This window comes from Catharus ustulatus, unplaced genomic scaffold (genome assembly GCF_009819885.2).
Source record: "Catharus ustulatus isolate bCatUst1 unplaced genomic scaffold, bCatUst1.pri.v2 scaffold_54_arrow_ctg1, whole genome shotgun sequence".
Taxonomy (NCBI): Eukaryota; Metazoa; Chordata; class Aves; order Passeriformes; family Turdidae; genus Catharus; species Catharus ustulatus.
In genome coordinates this window covers 76,436-100,763 of record NW_024879539.1, presented here as the reverse complement: position 1 = coordinate 100,763, position 24,328 = coordinate 76,436, and the positions used below count along the sequence as shown (strand labels likewise).

General features: G+C 47.2%; 1 pseudogene; it reads left to right on the top strand.

Annotated features, from left to right (window-relative positions):
* The first annotated feature begins 9,460 nt into the window (after window positions 1-9,460).
* On the top strand, window positions 9,461-10,400 carry LOC117011462 (annotated as a pseudogene).
* Window positions 10,401-24,328: the final 13,928 nt, after the last annotated feature.

The following is a 24,328-nucleotide window of genomic DNA, read 5'->3' as shown; positions in this document are numbered from 1 at the left end:
CTCTCAGTTACTTGAATTGTTAGATTTTTTACAGCTCCTTCTGTCACTGAGAAGGTGTTACAGTAATGCTTTATCAGGTCATACCACTTCCTAACTGAGGAGCTCTGGGCTACCCCATCACTGGGGAGGGTCCCAGAGGTGGTTGTCCTCAACGCCTTCAGTTTCTGAGAAGGTTTTTGAATTTTTTCTGGGGTAATTTGCAAATTAAGGCTTTCCAAAAGGGAGATTATTTTTTGTTCAGTATCCCCCACTAGTTCTATTTCGCCTCCTCCCACAGGAAAACCATTAATAAATTGATAAACAGCCACATTGTCAGGTTTGGGTTTTTGGACTGGCCATATAGGAGAGTCGAAAGAAGAATGAGTATTAATTATTGTTTCTTGGTCTTGCAAATCCTGTATAACTGGTTTGATCCCTTCTTTGGCACCAGAGGGAAGAGGGCAGGTGATTTATAGCTAACAGCGAATTTTATTTCAAGCATAATTTGCAAGCAGGCAGCTTTGTGAAAGTTTTCTATGAGTTGGTTGGGGGTACCAGTTAAAGCTACAGGGTCTCCCCTTTCCAAGGGGTGAAGTCCCCCTGCCCAATAAGCTGCACGCTGAGTTAGGGACCATGAGTTGTGTTTGTCTCCCATTGTTAAGAAAACCCCATGTCCCCAGTACCCACTAGTTACTTGTTCTGACAATTAAGTAGCAGTGAACAGGATTTTTTTAGTGGTTACTTGTGGGTCAAAATCCTCATCATTGATACAATTGAATTCTGGTTTAATTATGGGTTTCAAGTTCATGATTTCTCACTAGAGTTAGTTCTTTTAGAAGATTTATTTGATTGATATGAACCAATTCCTTCTCCTCTGTTTCTATTGGTGAGTTAGTGTGTTTTAATGTTTGGGGATGTTGTAGTCTTAGGGAGGCTTTTAAAAAATTAATTTCATCCCTTAAAACATGATTCTTACTCCTTTCTTCATCTAATTGTTTTTGCAAAATTTCCACTAAATTTTGTAGAGAGTCAATAATTGTTTTTTCTTCACTTCTTCGCCTAGAGCGAGTTTCAAAGCTGCTGTAAGGGAGGCTCCTAAAACTGAGCAGAGAATGGTCTTATTTTGGCTCAGTTTGAATTTTGTTTGATGTAGAAAAGACTGTATTATATCAATCACATTTTGTACATTGAACCAGTTGTTGTATGCCCATTCTTCCCCTGTTTTGAAGGTTTGGAATTGTATTTAGCTAGCAAAGCATAAAATGCAGCTTTATCTTCTGTACTATGATTTTCATTCATTTTATGAGTTAGAGAAGTAGAACTACTATAGGAAAACTAGTAACTTAAATCACACGCATGGCCTAAACTATCCCAGAGAAAATGAAAAGAAGCAGAAATTACACACACATACAAGTTACGCAGGAAGCACTCTTTCCTCAAGCAAAGTCGATACAAAACATATAACAACAGGAAAAACTTGCACCACTTAAACCCTCACCCTGAGTGGAATAGTTAGTGCAGCACCCTTCCCAACTTCAAGGAAGGCTCAAAGACAATACAAACACAGCTAGACGCTCACCCTGAGTCAAATAGCCTGCACAGCACCCTTCCTAACTTCATGGAAGGCTAAAATCACAAAAAACTGGCACTACCAAACCCTCACCCTGAGTGGAATGGCTAGTGTATCAAGAAAGGTTGATGGACAACACAAACATTCATACACATCCTGCATAGTACCCTTCCCACTAACATTTAGCAAGACGGGTAATATAACTTTCAAACAAGAATAGAGAGGGGGAATGACACAGTCATGCCATTTGCACCAAGTGGTCTTTTGTGATTTTCTGAAGACAGAGCCCTCAAACGAGTGTAGGGATGCTTTATTCACCTAGGTGTGTGCAGTCTGTGGGAAATCTGAAATGCTCCCCTTGCTTTCTAGACAAGCTCACCCCTTTCGAGGTGGTCAACTAGGTGCAGCTGGGGCAAGATGTCCTTCCTCTGTTACAGATTACACACAACCAGCAACCCTTCTGTCTGTCAGAAAACCTGTCCAACTACGCCAAATAATGTCATGGTCCGCACAACCTGAGCGGGGGTCATGATGGTTCGCTTGACCTCGGGGTGCAAAGGACTACAGTAAGAGACTAAGGTTTTGTTCAGCAACAAGCAGCAAAGCAATTTATTGGGGGTCAACAATTCAGTTTTGGGGTAATGGTGAGAAGGAGAGAGATAAAAAGGTGACGAAGTAGGGAGAGAGAGACAGAGAGAGAGAAAGAGAAAGAGAAAGAGACAGAGAGAGAGAAAGAGAAAGAGAAAGAGAAAGAGAAAGAGAAAGAGAAAGAGAAAGAGAAAGAGAAAGAGAAAGAGAAAGAGAAAGAGAAAGAGAAAGAGAAAGAGAAAGAGGGACAGAGAGACAGAGAGGGACAGAGAGTGAGAAAAGAGAGAAAAGCGGGGGAATAGCTACCAACAGATGAGACGTCCTCAGCTCATCTGGTGATGTCTTCCATCCGTGGGGAGAAAGAAGTCTCCAAGGGTCTCTTCTGAGGGTGATAATTTTATAGTCCATTTCAAGGCGAGGGGCCACTGGCCAAAAGGTGGGGAGATTTATGGACCATTGTGAGTGAGGCCTGTTGCTCAGGTGCAGAAAGTACGGTTCAGCCTGCACCTGCTAGGGCACAGCGCACCGTAACGATACACCACACAACCAAACTCAGTCCATTAGAACATCCACCTTGGCGAGGCTCAACGGCTCCGGCTCGGAGCGAGTGGTGGGGGTCTCAAGGTCTCAGTCTCTGATGATGATTGTGAGGCAGAATCAGGCAATCTTAGGACCGACCCTTACAGTGACCTGGTCCAAGCCCGGCACGGTGGCCCTACCCCCGGACCACTCGGTCCATATGCTCCTGGACACCAACGTGGTGGACAGCAAACGGTGTTTATTGAAGGGTTACAGGGGTTTTTATAGCTTGGGCAGTCAGTGTCATTTCTTTCTGCTCACCTCCGGCTGGGTGGGGCCAGCTGCGGAGCAGAGGTCTGACTGCAGAGGGGAGGAGTCCTGATGACCATACAGCCTGATATCTTCCGCACACATATCTCTAACTCTCCACAGATAAAACACACAATTTGTAATACATGAAAGATAGAATGGTGATTTAAAACAATGCATTATCAGTTCCCTAAATACTGTACCATCACCCAGAGTCTGCAGTAACTGGCAAGCCTCCTTTTAGAGTGAGGGCTTGGAGAATCATTCCTGGGTAAGATTTTCCAAGTTCAATCCAAAAAGGGTTCCAGCTATTATAGGTCCAAATTCAGCAACTCAAAATGACTTAAGTATCATTTTGATGCAGAAGAAACCCAAGTTGTTGGCATACCTCTCAACCAGGAAAGGCTGGGATGTGGCCAAGGTCCAGGCCTTAACTGCAAGAGTCTCCCTAACATATTCTAAAATCTTCTTAGTAATAGTATTTAGAAAGTTTTTAGATAGCTAAACAAGCATATATTAAAGTCTGTAAAGCAGCCAGCTTTGTAATTTATCTTCAGCTAAAGTCAATGGTACCATAGACAAATAGCAAATAAGTAATGTAATAATATCTTAATGGATAATGCCTGGTACAAGAACTCAATGAATTCACATCATGAGATTAACAACATAATCAGGATTATTAATATATCAGAAGTAACTGTTTTAAGAAATTGAGGTAATATGTACTTAGACATTTATCCATCATGACATTAAAGCAAAAAAGAAAGTACTAAATAGCTTAACTAACAGGTTCTGTCTTATGTTTACAACAAAATAACTATCTTGTAGTTCAAATGAACAGATTTTAACAGAAGTTAACTCCATGCAAACTTCACATTACTCATCTCTGTATCATTAGAATTGCATCTTATATTTTAACAGAAATTAAAACTAATTTCCCTGAAACTTACCCTTATTTAGATATTATAGAAGCACACTTATAGAACTCAAAGTTAACATTACTGAATTGATCTTAATAGCACTTAACAGAACTTAAAATAAAAACACATAAATTAAATAGCACTTCAATTTAATTTTGCTTAGTCTAATACTTAATCTTAACAAAAATTAAGTTAACAGTACCTGACCTTAACAGAATCTTAATTCATTTTGATTTTATCATTACAAAAAGTTACTGAAAATTTGTCATACCGTAATTAAACATGCAAGTAAACAACTGTATTGAGATAGTAGCAACATGAATTTACTGTAGGAATTCAACTGCTGCAGCTTTTTTAAGAATGCTTGTACGACAGATTTGAGTTCGGCCTAATAAAAGAAATGAGATATAAATACTGAAGGCTGTAACAATTAGAATGAGTTTTACACAAGTAACTTGGTTAGCTTAGTGGGTGTGTAAGACTGATCCTTGCATACAAACAGTTACAAAGTTAAGGGTTCAGTTTATTCTAAAGAGTAAGCTGCTGTTTATTTGTGGTCCTTCATATTCTGAAACGTAGCAAGGAAGAATAATTACACTGGAATTACTAAATAGCTGTACGGGCAGTTTCACAATAAAAAACTTGTTAAAACTTTGGAGTAAAAGTCAAGCAACCGGTAATCCAACAGTTTGACTGAGGCGAGGTGCTCCTGGGGCCATTGATCTGGATCAAGTGGTGGCTTTGACAGCTAAGGCTGCTTCCCCCAGTGCCTGAAAGTGCCTGGGGCACTTCAGCAAGGAACCACTGTGAGGGCCATTGGGCCAGGGAGATAACAGTAACAGCCTCTGTGTCTGTGAGACTGACAAGGGATCACTTTTGTCCTTTTAATGTCAGGGTACCTTGGCATGTGGGGCGTTGTTCTACTCTAGGCTGTACCCAGCATATTTGGGGTGTTATGCATACATTGCCCTGGTGGTCCGAAAGCTCCTGTGGGAAGCAAAGGAACAGATGAATCAAGGAACATTGCTGTCTCGGAGGTTGCCAGGGCCAGTGCAGCGCTCCCTGCTGTGGCGAGTTGTAGATCAGTGACACTCTGGCCAAGGCTGCTTGTGGCGGCTGGGCTGGGGTTGGCTGCACTCCGCTCTGCTGTGCAAGCCCCACAGATTTCACAAGCAAAGCTTCTAACCCCCTTTTCCACTGAGCGTCAAGAATGACACACTGAGTTGGGGTTAACAGTAAGTTCTCCAGTCCCTTTAAATCATGAGATTTAAATCATAAGATGAGTTGACAACGTAGACCGTACAAGATTAACAAAGTAGGGAGATCCCAGCCCATGTTCTGTAGCTGTGCAGCTTAGTTCCTTAATTTCCAAATAAGCGAGGGGTTGCCACCACGGGGTGTATCCCCTGGCGCCACAAAACATGACTGGAGCAACTACTTTTGCTGCGCTGTCAAAATCCCCCTCCTTCAGAACCTTTCTCTTTAATTGCACCCAGTTCTCATGAGGGTCATGCAGCAATGCATTTGAATAGTTAAGGCCATAGTTCATACCAGGTGCACCAGCCAAACCATTTTTAGCTGTTTTTCTGCAGTTTTCTCAAACACCCTGGTGCTCATCAAGGCTACTGAAACATAAATTGTGCTAAACGGGGAGAGAAGAAGCTGATAAACAGAATACCAAGATTAGAAGAACTAAGATAAAGGTGAGTGTTGATGTGCTGGACTGCAAACAATCATTTTACCTGCAAAGCATGTGCAAGACACGTGGACAAGATAGAGGCACCAATAAAAAATATGTGATCGTGTGAACAGTAGTTTTAGAATGTATAAGTAGTGTCTAAAGTAAACAATAAATCGGCTTCTGCATAATCACATTAATTTGTCATTTGGATGCTGTGTCACAATGGACACTTGCTTCCTCAAAGGCTGGATATGTCCAATGGGCACCAGGTTTCCATCAGGCCACACTTCATCACAGTGGAGCCTTGGTTCTATGAGAATCTATTGTGTCACAATGTTCTCCTTAGTTTTATGAGAGTCTGACGTGTTGACAATTGACCCTTGGTACCTTGAGATTCCATTGAATCACAGTGATCTCCTTGGCTCCATCAGGCCCAGGTTTGTCACAATGGAGCCCTGGTTCCATGAGATTCCATGCTGGCACTGTCAGGAAAATCCATAAACACCAAAGGTTTATGTCCAAAAAGGAGACAAAGGACTCTCTCAAATTTATTTGAATAAAGGGAGAGAGTTCACTGGGGCACATATCCACAGGGATTTCTCTCTTGAGGTTTCAGAGGGCGCAGCCTCCTTTTTTCCTAAACTCCCAGCCGCACGTTGCCCTTTTCCTTCCCCATAGGCCATGTACACGAAGGTACAGCCTTTCTGAATCACCTACCCCATATACCCCCTTGAACCTGGCATTTCCCCATAAAATTCAAAAATTCAGCCTTATGCAGACCCTTGTGTGTTTCCAGAGCCAAACTGTCTGGGCCCCATAACAAACCTGCTGCCCAAAGTCAGTAGAAGCATTACAACCCTTTTCAAAGACCTTAACACCCATCCCTTCATCCATCAAGTGATTTGCAAAGACATGAGCACACATCTTTCCTCTCAGATTGATGTTTCCTGTTATGGTATTAGCCTTTTAAGCCCAGCTTTCAGCCTGACCTCTCTGCTGTTGCAGTTCCATGGACAGAGGTTTTTGTCTCTTCCCCCATCCATGGCCAGGCCAATGTTAAGTCATCTCCAGGACAGCAGGGCCCCACCCACATCACTGTGTCCTGGGAAGACAAAAACCATCACTCCAAATGTCCCCACATCTTCTTCTTCCCAGGCTTTTGGGCCTGCTAGTGGGGTTTGCTGCTGGGTGCTTCCAGGAGATGGACACCTCTGTGACACTGTGGGGCTCATGGAACAAAGGACACCATTGTGACACAGCAGGGCCTCGTGGAACCAAATCTCCATTGTGACACTACAGAAGCTCACAGAATCTGGACTCCTTGGTGACACCACAATGCCCCGTGGAACCAAGAAGTCCAAAGGTCTACAACAGCTCTTGCAGAATTCTGCCTTAGGAAGACAAACCTCCTTGGTGGCAGTTTGGGATCGGCATATACATAAGGAGGGTATCTGTAACTGGGAAACTCAGGAATTTTGGATTGCTTCAGAGAAAAAAAATGTAAGAAAACCCCTGTTTGCCTGAGTGCAGTCAGTTCTCCAAGCAAAGTATGTCCAAGTTGAGTGAGAACAGACAGAATGGGTCTGGGGAATGTGAAGCAAGGTGTCCACACTGGGTCAGATCTCAAAGCATAGCTTCTCTGATCTGACCAGACCTCCTGAGGAGAGACCCTGCATCAACAATCACAGAATGCTGCAATAATCTCTACTCTAAAGACAACAGTAATGAAAGATACTCTTTTAAATAGGAATGGATGTTTCTTAGAAACTTTTGGAAATATTTCTCCATAACTGTATTAGGAAACCTTCCTAATGAACTGCACTGGACCAGAGGGAAATGAAGGCAGAGCCGTGGTTGGTCACGATTTGCTTGATCCCAATGAGCCCTGTGGTGCAATTGGTTCTGAGCCCTTGAACCTCAGGGCCTGAGAGGAGATTGCACAAACCTTTCCAGAACTCCTAGTAAGAAGAAAAACGCAAAGTGTCTCAAAGCATTAATGGGTCCCACTGAGGTCCATCCCTAACACAGGCTCCTCATGGACTCATCGGAGGAGAGAATTGGAAGCCATCATTGCCCAAAAACTTCTCAGAGTCTCAGAGATGAAAGGAAAAAGGAAACTACCTTAAAAAACTGAAGTACCTTGAAGCAGTAATGAGCCCCACTGAGTGTTGTTACTGACAAAGGCTCTCAAGGGACTAATTAAAGCAGATAATTGGAGGCCATGATTGCACAAAGCTCTCAGAGACTCCAAGGCAAAAGCAAAACCCAAAGTCCTTGAAAAACCTGCAGTCCCTGGGAGCATGAAGGAGCCCCCAGGGCCATTCCTGACCAAGGCTCCCCAGGGACTGGTCCCAGCAGATCCCTGAGGCCACTGGGATGTGGGGGGATGCTGAGGGCAGGACAAGGGGTGACAGTGCCCAGCCTTGCTGGGGCTGTGCCAGGAGGCCCCAGTGGCTCAGGACAAGGTGTCTCCTCAGAGCCCTTGGTGGCACAGACCCTGCTGTGCCCCAGGGCACCAAGGCTTGGCTTCTCTTTGTCCCCACCTGTCATCTCTGCCTCCAATTTCCTTGCTCTGAACTGGAACCTGGGGACACTTTCTCAGTTGTGTCCCTCAGTGGGACCCATTAAAACTTCAAGAAACTTTGGAGTTTGATTCTGACTTTGAGTTCTTGAGAGGTTTCTTCAGCTCCCTCTCAGGGACTGATGTTCAGGGCCTCAGCACAAACCCCAAGAGGGTCATTAAAGTCCTTGTGCTGTGTCTGTGCTGCTGAGCTGGGCTGGGCTCCTGGCACAGAGGGTGATCCTGGAAACCAAGAAGAGCTTCAAAAACACATTTCTCTTGATGAAGCAGCTCTTGCTCCCAGCCCAGCAGGGCTGGGGCACTGCCTGCAGCCACCCAGGCACAGCACAGAGGCACAGAGAGCTTCAATCAGTCAGGGCTGGGAAGATGCTCAGAAGTGACTGGGGCAGAATCACTCCCAGCCCTTGACACAGGAAGCCTCTGGCTGCAGGACAATGCAGCTGCAGCTCCTGCAGTGATCTCCTAAAGCTGGAACATCCCAATGCCTACAGACTCTGTGAGTACATTCTCTGATTCTCTCTTGTGCAGAGCAGCCAGGGGTGCCCAGGGCTGTCCTGCAGAGCAGGGTCCTGCAGCCCAGGGCGCTGTGCTGGGGCAGGGACTCTGCTGCCTGCCAGGGACAGCTCTCAGCCAGCCCTGGGAGCTGCTCACAGCACTGGGGGACAAGGTCTGGGTGGAAGGAGACAGCTGGTAAGGCTTGGAAGTGTTCTCCTTGTGTGGTGAGGATGCTGCATTTTTCAGGGCTGCTCCCAGTAATACATTATACTCCACAACATATCCATGCAGATTATAAAGGGAGCACAGCAAGGCAAGAGCTGCATAGAATGAAAAAATCCTGGTTTTTTATTCTACTGTTCTGGGTTGCCTCTATGGGAAATTGCACACTGATATTGATCTCTAAGTTCATGTTGGGAAAAATAGAAAAGTTTTCCCTCAGATCATAATAAACAAGGTAGTGACAGAAATCAGCAAAGGGCTCATTACAGGCAGCATCAGTGTTGCTTTTCCGGACTCCTCTGGGATGCTGTGACATTGCCATCAGAGTCTGCAGAGGTAGAGCTGGCCCTGGACAGTGCCCTGTGTTGGGAGGGATCTGCAGGGCAGAGCTGAAACCCAGGGTTGGGCTGGGCTCCGGCAGCACTGGCAGGGCCCAGCCCTGGGCATAGGGAAGCAGCTGCTGGCAGGGACAGCTCCAGACAGCAGAGCCCTGGGCAGGCAGTGGAGGGCAAGTGCCACCAGGCTGGGATGGGATATTTAAAGTCCTCTCCAAACTGAACTACTGCATGATTACTTTTATTATAGATCCTCAGGCCAAGACACAGCAAATGTCCAACAGCAGCTCCATCAGCCACTTCCTCCTTCTGCCATTGGCAGACACATGGCAGCTGCAGCTCCTGCACTTCTGCCTCTTCCTGGGCATCTCCCTGGCTGCCCTCCTGGGCAACGGCCTCATCATCAGCGCCGTAGCCTGCGGCCACCACCTGCACACCCCCGTGTTCTTCTTCCTGCTCAACCTGGCCCTCACTGACCTGGGCTGCATCTGCACCACTGTCCCCAAAGCCATGCACAATTCCCTCTGGGACACCAGGAACATCTCCTACTCAGGATGTGCTGTACAGGTCTTTATGCTTGTCTTCTTCCTTGGATCTGAACTTGCCCTCCTGATCATCATGTGCTACGACTGCTACGTGTCCATCTGCAAACCCCTGCACTACGGGACCCTCCTGGGCAGCAGAGCTTGTGCCCACATGGCAGCAGCTGCCTGGACCAGTGGCTTTCTCAATGCTGCACACAGCCAATACATTTTCCCTGTCCCTGTGCAAGGTCAGTGCCCTTGGCCAGTTCTTCTGTGAGATCCCACAGATCCTCAAACTCTCCTTCTCACACTCCTATGTAAGAGAACTTGGGCTTCATAGTGTCAGTGCCTGTTTAGCTACTGGATGCTTTCTGTTCATTCTTTTCTCCTATGTGCAGATCTTCAGGGCTGTGCAGAGGATCCCCTCTGAGCAGGGACGGCACAAAGCCTTTTCCACCTGCCTCCCTCACCTGGCCGTTGTCTCCCTGTTCCTCAGCACTGGCTTTTCTGCTCACCTGAAGCCCCCCTCCATCTCCTCCCCATCCCTGGATCTGTCCCTGTCAGTTCTGTACTCAGTGGTGCCTCCAACCCTGAACCCCCTCATCTACAGCCTAAGGAACCAGGAACTCAAGGCTGCAATGTAGACACTGATGACTGGATGGTTTAAGAAACATTAAAGTGCTGTCCATTTTGTACAAATGACGTGTAATAAAAGTCATTTTTGTTGCATCTTGTTGGATGTGGTGGTTGGTTAGTTGGTTGGTTTTGTTTCCATTTTTCTAATTTGCTAATATTCTTCTGAAATAAATGTCACTGTTTGTGGCATTTCTCACTTTCTTTTTCTCAGCCTTCACTGTGACCCTCTGAAAGTGTCAATGAGGAGCTGTTCTCTCAGTGGCTTTAAATGAAATAAAGGATCTACCAGCAAAGTTTTCTGCAGAGATGCCCCTTTTGTTCCCTTCCTGGAGCTGCAGCAGCAATGTCTGTTCTCATGCCACTGCCTTGCTGCCCTCCTGCCCCTCGTGTTGCTGCAGGGCCTGAGTGCTCTCAGGTCTGGGCACAGCCCCTGGGGTGACAGTGCTGGGGCTGCAGCAGGGACAGGCCATGGGCACTGCTGGGGCAGCGCTGACGCCTCAGGGCAGGGCCTGGGGGCTCGAGGCTCCTTGCCCAGGCTCTCTCCAGAACACTTGGCCAGGCCAATGCTGAGCAGAGAAAACCCCCAGGGTGAGCAGCCCCAGGCTGGCCGTGGGCAGGCTGGGGGCAAACAGCATGGCTGGGGCTCTGCAAGGTCCCTGCAAGGGGGAGACCCTGGGAAGGAGCAGCAGAGCAGGGGCTGATCCATCCCCACTGCGCTGGACACCCCAGGGCAGCGTCCCAGAGCGTCCTCATGCACCTGCCAACAACATCCCCCCTCTGCAGCCCTGGCCTCTCCCCCAGCTCACAGAGGTGCCGCATCCTTGCAGGCACAGACACGGCAGCACTGGCTCAGGAGCCCCTGTTTGCATTGCCCAGAGCAGGCGTCAGCACCCCCATGGTGCTGCTGTGGGGAGATGGAGCTGAGTGAGCACAAATGCCATCAGCCCTGGGGCCAGCAAGGGCTGGGGGATGGGAGGGAAACCACTCAGGTTTGTTGTGGCCTCTGAAGCCAGCCAGAAAGTTTGTTCCCATGAGCTGTGAGTTTCCTGCCCCACTGCAGACATTGTTGCTCAGAGACAGGGCTACCCGGCAGCACTCCTAATCTGCCCTGAGCATTTCCTTTGCTTCATCATCGCTTTCTTTACTCTTCCCTGCTCCACGGTTCTTACTCTTGCCTACCCCTCTTCCTTCCCCTGCAATCAGCCCATCCCTGTTTGCCGTTTCCCCTCTGGCCCCACTACCCATTTCAGTTCCTGAGTTGGCACCATGGGAACATCCCTTGTGGAGCACGATCATCCTACAAGTGCTTCAGGAATTGTCTGCAGGGTCCTGCAGTGCCGCGTGCTGCTCCCTTGCCAGAGGCACCACAGGCCAGGGGAGCACACCTGGGCTGGTGTGTCTGGGTGTGGGTAGATGAGGAGGTGTTGGAGAGACTCTGCAGGGCTGACAGGATGGGGTTTGGGGCCTGTTTGGAGAAACTGAGGGACCTGGACCACTGTACCTGCTGAAGAGTAGGCCCAGGGCTCATCTTACAACAGCTCCATGGGTGGTTTAAGAGATTCACAGAATTAGCAAGGCTGGAAAAGACCTTGGAGATCATCAAGTCCAACTGTGCCCTGAAACGACCTTGTCTCCCCTGAGGCTCTTCTTCTCCAGGATAAAAATCCCTAGGTTCCTCAGCAACTCCTGACAGCACTTGTGTTTCATACACCATACCAGCCTGGTTGCCCTTCTGTGGACAAGCTCCAGCCCCTCCATGTCCTTCCTAAATTAGGGGCCCAGAGGTGGACACAGCACTCAAGGTGCTGACCAACCAGTGCTGAGCACAGGGTAAAAATCACTGCTCTGGTTTTGCTAGCCACATTATTCCTGATCCATGCCAGATGCCATTGGCCTTCTTGGCCACCTGGGCACACTGCTGGCTCATGTCCAGTCTGCTGTCCATCAGTGACCCCAGCTCCCTTTCTGCCTGGCTGCTGATCAGCCACTGTGTCCCCAGCACTGCAGGGGTTGTTGCGGCCTAAGTGCAGGACCCAGCACTTGGTCTTGTTAAACCACACCTTGTTGGATTTGAGCCCTGTATCCAGCCTGTCCAGGTCCCTCTGCAGAGCCCTCCTACCTTCCAGCAGACCCACACTCACATCCAGCTTGATGCCACCATGGTTCTATGAGTTTCACAAGCTGCCCTATTGTGTCACAAAGGTCTCCATGATTTCATGATGCTCTGTAATGTCACAATGGATCCTTTGTTCCCGGGCCCTGCAGTGTCACAATGTCCATTATTTCCATGAGGTGCCGCAGTGTAGCAAAGCTCTCCTTAGTTCTAGAGTGTTCCAATGGCCTCTTGGTCCCAGGGGGCACCATGGTGTCAAAATTTTTTCCTTGAGTCCCTGCAGTGTCGCAATTGCCTCTTGGATATAGGAGGTCCAGCAGTGTCACAGTGTCACAAGGCCCCAAAGAGTAATTCTTGTCCCTTGGTTCCATGGGGCCCTGCAGTGTCACCATGGCCCCATTGTTACACAAGGTTCCACAGTATCACAATGGTCTCCTTGTTTCCACAAGGCAAAAAAGTGTCACAACTGTTTTCTTGATTCCATGAGGCCCCACGGGGTCACAGGCCCCACCGAATTCCATAAGGCTCCAGAGTGCCACAATGGAATCCGTGTTTGCACAGAGTCACAATGAAGCCCTGGTGACATAACATCCTGCAGTGTCACAATGGTTTCTTGGTTCCATGACACCCAGCAGTGTTAGTGTCACCATGGTGTCTAAGCACATGAGGCCCTGCAGTATCACAGTGGCTCCTTAGTTCCACGGGGCACCTGGGTTTCAGAATTGTTCCCTTAGTTCCACAAGTCCCTGCAGTGTAACAATGGCCTCTTGATTTAACAAAACCCACTGTGTCACTGTGACCCCTGTGTTTCCACGATGACCCAGAGTCATCAGTGGACCTTGGTTCCATTGAGCCCCACAGTGTCACAATGGGACCTTGCACCCCCTGGACCCTGCAGTGTCACAATCATCACAGAAACACAGAATTAATCAGATTGGAAAAGACCTTTGAGAGCATCAAGTCCAACCTCTGACCCAACATCACCTTGTCACCCAGACCATGGCACTCAGTGACACATCCAGTCTATCCTGAAACACTTCCAGGGACGGTGACTCACCCACCTCCCTGGGCAGCCCATTCCATTGCACAATCTCCCTTTCTGTGAAGAATATTTCCTAATGTTCAGCATAAACCTCTCCTGGAGAAGCTTAAAGCTGTGTCCTCTTGTCCTGTCACTGTTCCCTGGGAAAAGAGCCCGACCCCCACCTGGCTGCACCCTCTTTCAGGGAGCTGTAGAGAGTGATGAGGTCTCCCCTGAGCCTCCTCCAGGATAAACATCCCCAGTCTCCCTCAGCTGCTCCTCACAGGACTTGTGTTCCAGACCCCTCACCAGCCTTGTTGCCCTTCTCTGGACACGCTCCAGCCCTTCCATGTCCTTCCTCCAGCAGATCCACACTCACACCCAGCTTGGTGTCATCTGCAAATTTGCTGATGGTGACATCCACATCATCAATAGTGATGTTAAACAGATCTGGGCCAAACACTGACCCTTTGGGGGCACCACTGGTGACTGGACACACTGGATGCAGCGCCATCCCCACCACTCTGTAGGCCAGGTCTCCAGGCATTTCTTAACCTAGCAAAGACTAAACCAATCAAAGCTGTGGGATGCAGAGTTTCCAGGGAACGCTGTGGCTCACAGTGTCAAGTTTTTGCTGAAGTGCAGGCACAAAACATCCATAGCCTTTCCCACATCTACCAGGCAGGTCAGCTGGCCATACAAAGAGATCAGGCACAACTGAGGCAAAGTAGTGGTTAAGTACCTCAGCCGTTTCCTCATATTTGGTAACCATATCCTCCCCGTAAGGAATGGAGGTTCTCCTTGTCCCTCCTTTTGCCATTAATGTATTTTGAAAATCATTTTTGTTGTGCTTAACAGAAGTGGCCAGGTTAAGTGCTAATTGAGCTTTTACCTCTCTAATTTGCTCTCTGCATGACCTAAAACTTTTTTAAACACTTTCTGAGTTGCCTGCCCCTCTGTCCAAAGTTGATGCACCTTCTTTTCTCCCTGAGTTCCTAGAAAAAGCTCCATGCCCAGTCAGACCAGTCATTTTACTTGCTAGCTCACTTTTTGGCACTGACAGAGAGTCTGTTTCTGCTCCTTCAAGATTTCTTTCTTGAAGTGTGTCCATTCTTCCTAGAAAACTTTGTTTTTAATGGCTGTTTGCCTGAAAAAAGTCAGTACTTAATTATGTTATCCCCAAATCTGTATCCTGAATAGGTTTTGTTCTGCTATAAGTCCAGTGTAGAAGTTTTTTGATGCCTCTCCTTCTTTCAAAGCATATTTTAAAACTCAATAATTTCATGGTCACTGTACCCCAGGCAGCCTATGACCATCACATCTCCCACCAGCACCTCTCTGTTTGTGAATAGCAGGAGACAGAGCTTTCCTTGGGAGTGGGAAGAGAAGGAAACTTCCCCAAAGTGCAGCCTGGAAGCTTCAGCCTGGAGGTGAGGAAACAGAAAAGTCCCTCCCAGGGCAGAATTTTGGTGGCCGAGGTGTCCCAGCGTGAGGCTGGGCCATGCCATGGCTCTGTGTGCCAGGAGCCGGCAGCGCTGGGTGCAGGGAGCCCAGGGAGGGCACAGAAATGCTGGGCTGAGAAATGCTGGGGGGACAGCGAGATGGGCGTGTGCAGCCGGCCAGGGCACAGGAGCAGCACGCACAGGGGGCACAGCCTGCAGGAGAGATGGCCAAGGGCTGGGCAGGGCTGGCAGGGCCAGAGGCACCCAGGCCTTTGTGCCCTGGGCTCGGGCAGGGCCTCTGCAGGCCCCACAGAAGGAACTTTCCTGTCAGGGGCTGCACTTTGCTTCTGCCTCAGTCCTCCCTGAGGAGGCTGGCAGGGCTTGCAGGTTGATGCCATTTGTCCTTGCTGCCCCTCACATCCCACTGCCCCACAAACAGCCCCGAGCCAGCCGGGAGGGACAGGCCCTGCTGTGCCAGGCCTGGGCTCAGGCCTTGGCCTTTCTGCTTCCTCCGACCAGCCCAGGCCTTGCTCAGCATTGCAGTTCCCTGCTCACAGCCTTTGGCTCCTGCAATCCTGGCCTCAAGGATCTGCTCTCACCAGTCCCTGGGGAGCCTTTGGCAGTCCCTGCCCTCAGTGGGGCCAGTGATGCTCCAAGGGACTTGGAGTTTTGCTTCTGACTCCTTGAGCAGCTTCTTCAAACTTCTCTGAGCCTGAGGGTCCTGGACTCAGCCCTAAACCCACCATAGGGATCAGTAAAATACAGGAAGCCCTCAGGAGCTCTTTGTCTTTCTTTCAATTGTCTTCAAGTCTCCAGGGTTTGTGCAGTTGCTTGGAGTCTGTTTGGAGTTCTGCTAAGGAAGTAAATATCAAAGTGTGCCTCATGACTTTATTTTACTCAAGGAAATGTTTTTCTACTTTTCAGTTCAGTGAGAAAGTGACAGAAGCATTTCCCAAGTGATCTTGATGCTGAATGTCTCCTTAGGAGGTCTGGACACATTGAAGAAAGAGCCCCTTGTGAGTGGACCCCATTTGGACAATTTGCTCCTCATCCCCATCATAGCCACGTCATGATATCTCCCACCTGGGACTGACAACCCAAAATATTAAAAAACCTCATATATTTATTTTATCTTTATAATAAAAATGCTACTGAATATTAAAACTACAGCTATATTTTTCATATTTATAATATTAGTATTCTATATTTTTATAACCTAATTTTTATATGTATATTGCACAACTTTACATTATTAGCAACCAAAAGAATTATTTGTCATTGATTCTAAGTAACAGAACTCCCTTAATTTTTTAAGCTCTATTGGTTATTTATTTCTCCCTCTATAAGATAATTGGTAATATTTGCATTCATTTAGTCAACGATTTTATAATCTTTTTCTCAGACAGGGTCAAGGTGGCCACATTGGGGTCCAGGGAGACATTTCTGGGGCACATTCGAGGCAGTTTTGGGTCTGGGGAAAGCACTTAGAAGGAATTTGAGGGATGGGAGGACACTTGGGGTCATGGAGTGAGCACTAAGAGAGATCGTAGTGTTATAGATAATAACTGAATCAAGCCGAATTAAATAGCAAAACAGCAATTTTTATTTTTGCGACCAAAAAATACGGTCTTGGGAAGCCACAAACGAAACTGGACAGTACTGAGCCCGGGGTTGGTGCTGAGTGGACACACACGCTGATCTGACCTCTATCGCATCAGATCCCCCTGTGTTCACACTGCCATCCCAGGGAGCCCAGTTTTTATACAGTTTTTCTGGCCTGAGGCGAGAGTTTCCTTTGTTTCTGCTGCGGATTCTCATATTCAGATTAAATCCTTTTCTTGGTGCTGCTCTGGACAAAGGTCCTTCCTGCGCATCGATGAATCCTGATGAGGGCTGTGTCTGCTCCGTATTGATGTGTAATTTTCCTTGGGAGTGCTGTTTCTCGCTTATGAGAAGCGAAGCTTTGGAATGTAATTTTTCCTGGGGGAGGTGATTGGATTTATGGGAACTGGCATTGGTATGGGGGGACTCCCAGGAACCTCCTGGCTGTCTGATATGTGGTACTTTACATGTTCTGTATCCGATGATCTTTTTCCTGTCCGGTTGTTGAGTGGTTTCAGGATCGTTGAGCTAGGTTTGTTGATATGCTAATTAAGGCCTTTGTCTATGGCTCTGGGTGCTGGTGGCAGTGGTTCTTTTTATTTTATTTTATTTCATACAACATTCTTATATTATATAAACACGAATTATAATAACATATATTACAGTAGGGATCCTGAAGGAAAATCTGGTCTTCAGAGTGGCAACTGGGGGGCACTCAGAGGTCAGGGAGAGGAATCTGGGCCCCTTTGGAGCCCAAGCGGGCTCTTGTGGGGGATCTAACGGGGCTCTCTGGGGCACGGGGGATGATAGGAGTTGTAGGCACAGGCATAACAGAGCTTAATAGGGCCGCGGAGCATCATGGGAGTTCTAGGCGTAGCTGCAATGTCTCTTGGTGGATCGCAGGGCATGATGGGAGATGAAGTCACAGCTCAAGTAGCACTCTATGGGAACCGCGGAGCATGATGGGTGCTATAGTGCTGGAAGTGATTCTTGCGGAGCATTTGGGTGTCTGGGAGGGCGTGCTGGGGATTCTTTTGCCTCTGAACGGCGACTTCAGGCCACAGAGGAGAATGTATGCCGTTCAGGAGCTCTTGGAGGGAGCTTGGTGAGCTCCAACTGGGCTCTTTAGGGCGCCAGGCACAGCAGGAGTTTTAGGCATGGAACTGTGTTATGAGGTGCTCTGAGCTCATGGGGGATGGCAGGAGATGAATTTCCAGAAGTGGCTGGAACGGGCGTCTGTGGGCTTGGGAGCATTCAGGGGATTCGGGGACCTTTTTGGAGGGATCCCAAATGAGGGCTGAGAGGGCACTTAGGGATCCAGGAGGGTCTGGGGGACACTTATGGGAAATATGAGGGGAGGGTACCGGGGTTCTAAGGAGCGCGGGGCATGCTGGGTGTTGTAGTCCCAGCTGAAGTACGGCTCTATGGGGCCGCGGGGAATGATGGGACTTTGAGGCAGAAAGGAAAGATGGCACCAACCCCAGGCAACAGCCCCAAAGCACCGATCCCCGGCGCTGAACCTCCTTTGGAGCACCTTGGGCTGGCACACACCTAAGGAGTGTGTCTGTTGTCAGTGGGGAAAATTAGGACTTTTGCCAAAAAACAAAAAAGGGAAAAACCCCTGTTTGCCTGAATGCAGCCAGTTCTCCAAGCAAAGCAGGTCCCAATTGAGTGAGGACAGACAGGATGGGGTTGGGCAATGTGGAGCAAGGGTGTCCACACTGGGTCAGACCTCAAGGCACAGCTTCTCTGAGCAGGCCAGGTCTCCTGAGGAGAGACCCTGCATCAATATCAATCACAGAATGCTGCAATCGTCTCTACTCTAAAGAGAACAGTAATGAAATGCACCCTTTAAAATAGGCATGGATAGTTCTTAGAAGCTGTTTGAAATATTTGTCCATAACTGGAGTTGAAAACCACCATCATGAACTGCACTGGACCAGAGGGAAATCAAGGCAGAGCCATGGTTTGTCAGGACTTGCTTGATCCCAATGAGCCCCAAGGTACATTTGATACTGCTATGGAGCTCCAAATAATATTTTGGAAATACTGGCTCTCTCTCTGCAGCGCTACCTTTGCCAGGAGAGCCTGGCCCAGCTCAGCAGCACAGACCCAGCACAAGGACTTCACTGACCCCCTCAGGGTTTGGGGCTGAGTCCCTGAACATCAGTCCCTGAGAGGGAGTTGAAGAAACCTCTCAAGAATTCAAAGTCAGATTCAAACTCCAAAGTTGCTCTTACTTTTAGTGAGTCCCACTAATAAACATGAACGTGAAGATTCCCCAAGAGGTGAATTAGAGCAGAAAATTGATGACAATGATGTCAGGTAGGGAAAAATAGGGTAAAGGAGGAAAAGAAACCTCTAACAATTCAAAATCAGATTCAAAGCCCAGAGTTTCCTGAAATTCTAATGGGTCCCACTAAGGGACCTGATTGAGGAAGAGTCTCCAGGTGCAGGTTTCTTTTTATGTGTTATATTTTTAAAGTGTGGGTTAAGAGCTTTCATGATATATTTTTAAATGTGGGATTACTGCTTTTATGTTACATTTTTTATGAGGATTTTTCCTTTTTCTGAATGAAGCAGAGGGACTTCTGAGTGGTTTTAGAAAGTGTGGTTTATTTTTTTATTTTCTGTCCAGGCAGAAAGGGTAAGTTTGTCTTACAGATGGTCACAGCATGGCTTAGAAATCACAAGACTTATGCTTACAAGGTCTCTTAAGAATTTATTAACCAATAAATCACTGTCATCAGAGATATTTATGTTTCTAATTCAATACAAATATATTTTGTCTTATTGACTCACACTACAGTGTGAACTTTCTTAGACAATTATATCACGACACACAAACTTACATTGCTACACTCTAAGGCTTTTTAAAAATGAAAAAACCCTGCTAATGCAAAAAAATCCTGCTAAAGTTAAAAAAAAAATTCAAAAAAATTCCCAAAATTTCTACCCATCCGCAAGTTTCATTCTGATCCAAAACCTGCATGAAAAATCCCAAGAAATTCCACAAAAAGTCCAGAAGAACTACCAATCGAACTTAAAAGAAAATGCTAAAAAGTCTCTAAAATTCCATAAAAACAAAAAAAAATTCCCCAAAAAATCCCCCAAACCTCCAACATTTTTAGGCATCTCCAAACTTTGTCCCGAACCAAAACCTGCCCAAAAATCCCCAAACAGGAAAAACCCTGGTAAAAATTCCCGAAAATTCCCCAAAAATTCTGGAAGGTTCCTCACCTGTCCAGGATCGGCTCCATCTGCTGCAGGTGATGGTGGGGCTGAGCACAGTGCCCTCCATGGCCGCCAAAAATGGGTAAAGAAACCTATGAGTCTCTCCAAAAAATACCCTGAAAAATTCCCCAAAAATTCCCAGAAAATTCACAAATTGATTCCCTCAAAATTTCCCAAATTTCTTACCTGTGCAGGTTTATCATCCTCACCTAAAATCCCCTGAAAAATCCTTCAAAATTCTAAAAAGTCTCAAAAATTTACTAAAAAAATAAATAAATAAAAAAATTCCTTAAATAATAAAAAAAAATTCCCCTAAATTCAAATTCCCCAAATTTTTACCAATCCAGGAGTTTCATCCTGGCCCAAAAGTCCCCCAAAACACCCCTAAAGTTGAAAAAAATTTGAAAAAAACCTGAAAAAAATCTAAAAACTAAAATTTAAATTTAAAAAAATCTGAAAAATTAAAAAAATAATTCCCAAAAAATCCCATGAATTCCTATCCTGATCCCAATTGTGCTTGGAATAGCCCCAAAAATTCCCCCAAACACACAAATCACTAAATTAAAAAAAAAAAAAAGTTAAAAACTCCAAAAAAAGTCCCAAAAATTCCCCAAATTTTTACCTATCCCCGAGTTTGATCCTAATTTACCACTCTGGCCTGCCCCATGCCCCGCCCCCCTCACCTCTGACTCTGCAGCTGCAAGGCAGAGGTGAGGCTGGGCCCCGCCCCTTGCAGGCCTGGCACCTTCTGGGCCCCGCCCCTCCCGGGCCCCGCCCCTCCTGCCCCCCAGTCCTGGGCCCCGCCCCTTCCGACAACACCCCTCCCGGACCCCGCCCCTTCTGGGCCCCGCCCCTCCCGCCCCCTCAGTCCTGGGCCCCGCCCCTTCCGACAACACCCCTCCCGGATCCCGCCCCTCCCCGGACCCCGCCCCTTCTGGGCCCCGCCCCTTCCGGGCCCCGCCCCTCCCTGGCTCCGTCCCCCCTCAGCAACTGGGAGTCAGCGCTGGGACTGGTGAAGAAATTCGGAGCTTTGGTAGAAATGTGGAGAAATGTGAGGACTTGGGGAAAAAATGGAAAATTTTCAGGAAAATACAGGGATTTGGAGAAAAAATTCAGGGATTTGATGAAAAAATTCAGGGGAAACTCACGAAAAATTTGGTGATTTTGAGGAAAAATCGGGGATTTTGGGGAGAAATTTCAGGATTTGGGGAGAAATTTAAGAGAAATTTGGCCGTTTTGGGGGGACATTAGGGAGTATGGGGGGAAAATTTGGAGATTTGGGGGAAAATGTATAAGAAATTTGGGAATTTTGAGAAAAAATGGGGGAAAAATTTGGCATAAAAAGCAGAAAAAAACAGGAAAAAAGCAGAAAAAATGGCGAAATTTTGGGAAAAGTGGGAAAAAATTGGGACATCCCCTTCCCCAAAAATCGTTGAAAAACCCCCAAAATTGGAGGTGGAAACCCCTAAAATAAATTTTTAAAAATCCTCTTTAAAAATTGTGGTAGTGGGGGGGAAGCCAAAAATTAAGGAAAAAAGTGTGAAAAATCTTGTGGAAAAAAAGCAGGAAAAGTAGAAAAATTGGGAAATTCGGCGACCCCACAGTTGGGGGAAAAACGGCAAAAATGGGGTAAAAACACCCCAAAATCAGGAGACCCAAAAGTGGATGTGGCCCCCCAATAAGAAAAGAAACCACAAAACAGATGTAAAGTTATTTAAAAAGAGGGCAAGAAATGCTAAAATATTGGGGGGGAATGGGAAAAACCAAGGAAAAAAATAAGAAATAGGCAGAACAAATTTGTCAAGGGGCAAATTTGCGAAAACCGCCAAAATCTGGAAAAAAAACCCCCAAAATCGGGTGGAGGATCCAAAAAAATGGGTGCAGCCACCCCAAAATAAGGAAAGAGAACAAAAAAAAGGAAGGGAAACCATCTCAAAATAAGGAAAAAATGCCGAAAATCAGGAAAAAAAATCAAGAAATTTTTAGAAAGGGAGAAAATGAGGAAAATTGGGGGAAAATTGGGAAAAATTGGGAAACAGTAGGGAAAAATAGGGGGGAAAAATAGGGAAAAATGGGAAAACCCGAAAAATCTGGGGAAAAAAACAGCAAATTGAGAGTGGAGACATCAGTAATGACAACACACCCTGCCTTCCCCCCCTCCCCAAAAATATCCCCAAAAAATCTCTCTGAAAATAAGGAAAAAATGCCAAAATATTGGGAGAAAAACAAAAAAAAATTGTGGGGAAAAAGGGAATAATTCGGGAAAAAATGGGAAAGAATTGGAAAAATTTGGGAAAAACCGCAAAGCTGGGAGTGGACACCCCAAAAATGAGAAAAACCACCAAAAAATTTTTAAAAGTTTCTAGAAACATGGGGGAAATGCCCCCCCAAAAAGGAAAAAATGCAAAAAAAAATAAAGGGAAAAAATTGGGAAAGAAAATGGGAAAATGGAAAAAAAGTCAGGAAAAAACCCCAAAATCTGGGAAAAGCCCCAAAATAGGAAATGGGGGCTCAAAAAATGATACAAGAACCCAAAAAAAAACCCAAAAAATAAAAAATAACCTCTCTAAAAATTGGGGGGAAATAGAAAAAGAAGAACAAAATTGGGGGGGTGGGGAAAATTTGGGGGGAAAATGGGGAAAAATGGAAAAATTTGGGAAAAAACTTAAAACTGGGAGTGGAGACCCAAAAAATGAGAAAAAACACCAAAAAAAATAGCCGCCCCCCAAATACAGGATGAAAATGCCAAAAAAGCGGGAAAAATGGCAGGGGGGAGGGGGAGGGAGGGAAAGAAAAGTGGAAAAAAAGAAAAAATAGGGGAAAAGAAATATAAAAATCCGGGGAAAACCCAAAAATTGGGAATAGGGACACTAAAAATAGAGAAAAATACCCGAAAAGTGGGGAAAAAAAATCAGAAAAAGATCAAGAAAGAATGGGGGGAAATTGGGAAAAGCTCCGAAGCGGTGCTGACCCCTCTCCTTTTGCCTGCCAAGGAAGGCGGTGCAGCTGCTGGGTGCAGGGGGCAGCCCCTGCAGGCCCCCCTGGCCCTGCTGACCCTGCTGTTCCGTAGGACACGCCCGGCCGGAGGGGAGGGGCCGGGACCCCCCCCAGACCGCCCCAGCCTGGGGCTCCCCCTGGCGGCGGTGACAGGTAAGGGGGGAGGGGCGGAAAGAGACCTCAGACCCGTTGGGGGACGCCTGGGACACACCTGAGACCCCCTGAAATCCTTTTAGGAGACACCAGACCCATATGGGGACCCTTTGGAGACCCCAGACCCATTTGGGGACCTCAAACTCCCTTTGGGAGACCCTAGACCCATGTGGGGATCCTCCGGTGACCCTTGACCTTTTTGGGGACACCTGGGATACACCTAGGACTCCCCAAAGTCCCTCTGGGTGACCCCAGACCCTTTTGGGGACCCCTCTAGACCCAAGACATATTTAGGAACATCTGAAACGCTCCAGGCCCATTTGGGGACATCCGGGATCCTCCAATATCCTCCTGGGACACCCCTCAGACACATTTGGAATTATGGGATACCCCAAAATTCCCGCTGGAACACATCTGGAAACCCCCTGGGATACCCCCAGACCCATTTTGGGACACCTGGGACCCTCTAAAATCATTCTAGGATGCACCTGTAACACCCCCCAGACGCCTCAGAGTAATTTGAAAACACCTGGGACTCCCCAGAATCCCCCTAGGACATCCCCAGCGCCGTTTCTGCCCTCCCTCTCCCCGCCCCCCCAGGACCCCTGGTAATTTGGGGGGTGGGGGGGGATAATTTGGCGCGGGGTCCTCACCCTACTTCTCTCCCCTCCCCCAGTGCCGGCGCTGCTGGTGAACAGCGAGGGGGTTGTGAAGATCGCGGGGCGCCAGGCACCGCCCACCGGCCCCTCCCCCGCCCCCTGCGGGTGCTGCTGGATGAGAGAAAATCCCTAAAACGTTTCCCCCAAAAATCCACAAAAATGGTCACATGGTGGTCCAGAAATGTTCCCAAAATATTCCTGAAATATTCCCAGAATCTTCTCAAAGTGTCCCCAAAATGTCCCCAAGAATCTTCTCAGAATATCCCCAAAGTATTCCCCAAGGTGTCCCCAGAATATCCCAAAACACTTTTTCTCATAATATCCCAAAAATATCCCCCAGAAACTTCTCTAAATGTCCCCAAAATGTTCCCAACATATCCCCCACAATATTCTTGATATGTCCCCAAAATGTCTCCAGAATCTTCGCAAAACATTCCCAAAATATTCCCAAAATTTCTCCAAGAATATTTCCAAAATATCCACAAAATATTCCCAGAATCTTCTGAAGTGACCCCAAAATGTTCCCAAAATATCCCCCCAGTTTCCTCCAAACACCCTCAAATTCCCCTACCCCATCTCCAGGATTCCCCAAAATCTCCCCTCCCCGCCCAGTTCCCCAAAATTCCTCAAATTTCCCTTCCCCTACCGGCTCCAACTCCCCTCCCCCACCCGTGGGAGCCGCTCCTCCCCCCATCAGATTTTCCCCAAATATCCCCCAAATACCCCAAATTTCCCCTCCTCCACCCAC